Source organism: Nanorana parkeri, unplaced genomic scaffold (assembly GCF_000935625.1).
Source record: "Nanorana parkeri isolate BGI_ZX_2015 unplaced genomic scaffold, ASM93562v1 scaffold153, whole genome shotgun sequence".
Classification (NCBI taxonomy): domain Eukaryota; kingdom Metazoa; phylum Chordata; class Amphibia; order Anura; family Dicroglossidae; genus Nanorana; species Nanorana parkeri.
In genome coordinates this window covers 876,425-881,751 of record NW_017306421.1, presented here as the reverse complement: position 1 = coordinate 881,751, position 5,327 = coordinate 876,425, and positions in this window count along the sequence as shown.

The window sequence follows — 5,327 nt, the reverse complement described above, 5'->3', positions numbered from 1 at the left end:
CATAATCTATAAAGGGATCTTTGTTTTTTCTGAATTTAGGTATTGGAGTCTAGTGCGTGATTGTCTGCTTTTTTTGCTGATTGCACACAGTTTTATGGAAGAGGTGTGGGGGCAAACACACCCTACTTCATATAATCTTTATTTATACTTTAACTGGTTGAAGAAATGCATTCATCATGTGTTACATCTAGATTAAAATATACAGGCATTGGTCTTTTAAACAAAAACATCTGCTCATATCATCGGATTATAGAATAACAGGTTAACAGATTAACAGGTAAATAGACACCAGACGTATCTGAACTATTGCTCTCTGTATAGTTATTAGTAACTCATCCATTTTTTTTTTCCATCCAAAAACATTAACTAACGTATAAACATAATCCATCATCAAAAGCTGGTCTGTCTGTACAATGAAGGCTGAACCTATAATATGTATGTTAAAATTAGTACAGGTCCTGTTTACTCTATACTCTATAGGTTCCTTGCAGGCATTTGTAGATGTGAAATTGAGCCTGGTAGCCCCTATGCTATAGAAAGTATCATATTGGTCTTTCGCCCTATATATCCACTGCTCATTTTCCAGTATCTCATTAACCTATGTAAACCATTCCTTTAAAGTGGGGGCCCTGGCTTCTACAACACAAGTATGAAGCTTTTGTCGGCCTTTAGGAGATGAGGAACCAAATACTTTTTTACACCTTTCGATCAGCTCCGGTGTATCATGAAATAACAATGCTAAGGGGTCATTGGGGATCTAAAGGTTTGAATAATGATTCATAGTTTGCAAACTCTTAGCACATTTGGGTTTTTGTGGGGCATTCCCAGTACAAGTGTAGGAAAGTTCCACCACACCCTCTCCGCAAGGTTGCTGAGACATCAAGGTACATGGCCGCCAGTCTAGCCAGCATGGGGTACAATCTAGAATAGAGTCTCTTGCACATTGGAGCTTAATGAGAAAATGTGTGCCAGTGAAATTATTTTATATTTCTGAGTTTCCATCAAGATCCTAGGTACCTCCCCCACACCCTAATAAAGTACAGGTCTTTACAGGATTCTAGCTCTAGGGAATGTTCATAATAACATGAGAGGGATTAGATTTCTGAGTCTCGCAATAAGCCTAATTGCTGGAATTCTGTCCCCTTCTCCGATGGTCTGCAAGTATCACCCACACCCTTATCAAAATAAGCCCTTTAGCTGCATATATAGAGCACCCTCCTTTAAAGCAGGAAAAAAATCCCTATCTGCAAAAAAAATATTTACCTGTCCCATTTCTCACATAGAAGAACTAAGATTGCTAAAGTATCTCTGTTAGGCCTCATTCACACTGCCGCGCATATACGCACGTATATGCGTGGCAGTGTGAATGAGGCCTAACAGAGATACGTGCGTATTGTACCATATGCAGCATATGCAAATAAATGGCCCCATACACATAGATGCGTATGGAGCCGTATATTTGCGTAGCGAAAACATGCGCAAAAACATAATGGAACCGAGATGCGTCCAGGCAGCGTATTTCTGCGTATTTCATGTGTATACGCGTGTTTGCGCGTGTACAGTTCATTAAAATTTCTATTACAAATGATGCATTCTGGGATTGCATATAGTGCACACATATACGCGCGTATATGCGTATACATACGCGCATATACGCACGTACATACGCGCATGTACGCGTATATACGCAATATACAATTTTGCTCTTGCGTTGTGTGTGAATGAGGCCTTATCTGACACACTGTTAGATATGTTGGATGCCTGTTCACTCACTGTGTATTGTAGTTCCTTTCACCACCCCTATGTCACCACTGTGTCCTGTAGGGACATAGGCACTGGTAGATGGAAGCACAATGCACAGCTGGGGACTAGGTATCTGACACGACAACGTGTGTCTGTTAGATGCATTCTTCAAGTGAGTGAAGATTGTCAGCATGGTCAGTGGGACAGGTAAATATTATTTTCTTTGGCAGGCAGCGTTTTGCAGATGGCTTGTGCATTCCCATAAGTCTATCTCCTTGAATACAATAAAATGCAGGACCGAAGGAGGTCAACTGCAAGGGTCATTAACTCCTGAATAATGTCAGAAGCATCTCAAACTTATGTTAAACTGATAACATCAACACAACCAAAAAACCCGTTGACCCAGGCCCCAATACTTCTAATTAGTAAAGAAAATAGGTGGTGGTGGTTGGGGTGAAAACCTTTCTTTGGCTCTAAAAATGGTGAACGGAGGTCACACCTCCTATAGGTTACTGGGGAGTGCTGATTTGCTGGTCTGCTGCGCTCAGTGGTTCATTGCCACAGGACATAGTAGGGGCTGGCAGATCAAACCACTGAGTGCAGTGTGGGGACCAGGAATCTGACACTGGCAGCAGTTTTGGATTCTGCAGGACCTTCAGCCACTGCTATCTCTTCATTACTGAGGTCAGCAGCACAAAGTTTAACTAAAGTTTAATTTTAGTTACAGTTGCATGAAAGGATTTGACCTAACAGATCCCACCCCCCACCACGCCTGTCAACAGATGTTTACTGGGAGTCTGTTTAAACAGCCCCGATGCTGGCGACGTCGTCAGTCACAAAGGGGTTAATCTGACGCTAATGGCCTCTGGGGATTGTTTACATCCTTCATGGCAAGTCCGCTCTCTCTTTGCTCTGCTTGCGCAGTAGAGCCCCATAGCTTTATATGAGGAATGTCTACCCCCATTGCCTGGCTGGAAGATGAGCCCTACAGACTTCTATAGGGCTGTAGTGCGTCGGTGTTGCCAGGAAAGATAGGCCTGCAGCACATGGTGTCAACAAACAAAGGAGGGTGCAGGGGTCAGATTTCAGAAAGTATGTATCTTTGGGGAGGTGGGATCTGTTAGGTCAGGGAGGGGGGCAAAAAGGATAAGTGCACTTTGTCTGAAAAGTGCACATATTTTTTAAAGCCTAACTCCTGTAAATAATAAAATATTTAACAATGCCGCATCCCCCAGCTGATGAACAATATGGTACTTGTGTATCTAGGTAATGATTCAACACAGACCAATACTTACCTGCTTTCATAGTCTTTTAACAGCTGATGTTCCACTCCACCACTCTCCAGCACTGGAATATGGAAGGTCATACCTTACCCCATCTCGTAAAATTAAGGACCAGCGGCCACCTCATTGAGATGGTTTGGGGCTGCTGGTCCTGCATTGCATGTGATGATGCCAGCGGGAGGGCAGTTACAAGACCAGTTGGTGACCACCAAGAAGAGCGGCTTTGGAGAATGGATTGGAACTAGTAATGAGGAATATTATGGGACTGTAAATGAAGGTAACTAATACTTTGTCCTACATCATCCTCTAGAAAAATGAGCAATACATTCTTCATCAGCTGGGGGTCAGGGTAAGGAAGACAATGTCAATGATTTCATTACTACCCGGAGTTAGGCTTTAAGCACAAATACACTTCTACATCCTTTTGGCTGTTGCAAATTTTTGTTGCTGCTATTAATAACTTGTTAAATAGTTTCTGGTGATCATTGAAATAGAAAGACTTTCATTTGTGTTTATTCACAAACGTAATTTTAACGCGTTACAGTTTTCTTTCAGCATATGCTGCTACCATATTCTTTTACACATTTTTTTCTAAGGAGACTGGAAAATGTGCCAAATATACTAATTTTAAAGGAATTCTGCAGCATGAGCATATGAAAGCTGCAACTACTGATCTTTCCCTCTGAAAGTGCTAGGCGTCTGGCTGTCATGTTGTCCTGATTGATGTCCTGAGTACTTTTTTGAGACACTGACCTAAAACAAGCATACAGATCAAGAGTTCTAACTTCTCTCTGTCTTTCTAATATGCATTCTGTTCCAGGTCAATGGCTCAGAAAGTATTGAAACAGACAGGCAGGAAATTAGCATTTCTTGGGTTGTATTTATTTCACTACAGGTTCCCTTTAAGTTTATTTATTTTCCATAAAGTGTATCGAAGCAAAAATACTGCTGTTTGTTTACCATTGGGGAGATGATTTTCCTTTACTTCCTGTCCTGTAGACACTACAGGAATGAGAGGAGATCTCTTCAAAGTAAGGGAAAGCCTCTCTTTGACAGTTGTCAACAGAACAAGGATCCCCACTGGTAGATTTCTCATTCATTCCTGTTCTATTACTGTTCCAATTTCAACAATAGAGAGGATGGATCTAACCGGTAGTAACACAAGGACCTTCCCCAGCATTCAAAAGAGGACAGAAGTCCACCCCCATTGAGACCTGCGCCACCTCCCATCCTCTGCCATGCTACTGCAGTCGCAGTGGTGTGAATATAGAGTAGGACTCTGATGCGAAGGGGGGACTGAGGGCTCTTATGTGAAGGGGCTTCTGATGTAAAGGTGGCCCATCATGTGAAAGGGAGTTTCTGATGTGAATTATACTCCTAATGTGAAAAGGGGGCTCCTGATTTGAAAGGGGGGCTTGTGATGTGAGGGGGGACTCCTGATGTGAAAGGGGGCTTCTAATGGGAAAGAAGTCTTCTAATGCGAGGGGTGCTCCTGATGTGAAGGGGGGTCTCTGATGTAAAAGGGGAAACTCTGATGGAAAGGGTGTCTTCGGATGTAAAGGGGGGGGATCAATGCATAGTTTTTTTTTGTGTGGGGCCTCCTTTTAAAATCCATACCAGACCCCCATCTAGGATAAGGGTCTAGTATAGGTTTTGGGGGGACAACACAACTATTTTAGATTTATGTTTTTTCACATTTTAGACTGGAGGCCTCGAGATTTTTCATACTTTTTAAAGTGACTAAAAAAAGGTTAAGAATACCTGTTCTAGGGATGTAGCATTGCCTTATAGCAGAAGGTATTTACACATCCTCACTTCCAGCACAAAACCCGTAAACAATGAGCCCAGTCTCAGTCTCTGTGGGTGGAGTCATGCAAATTGTTCCTTTTTGTCCCTTTTAGCCATCTGTGTATGTATTACATACTTGCATTCTGCATTTTTTGGCTTTTCAGACCTCATCAGTGGGCTTTACTGGCTCTATGGTATAGGACTTGTGAGTCAACTGGTCACCTAAAAAGATAACATTCATAGGCAAACACCCTTGCTAATGTGGATGCATACCAGACTCATACAAAAGCAGGCATCATATTGCAGAGCTCAGCAAGACCCTGCCAATATTGCCTGCAGGGGAGCATTCAAGCTTAGAAAACGAGGCCAACTACTTCCATTTAAATGATGTGATTTAAAAAGCCCTCAACATTGTCCTAATATAATGCAATTCGATCTTCTTGCTATTACAGTCTGATTTGTATTATTGTATTATATTATTTGTATATAGTATTATATTAAATATATTCTCTT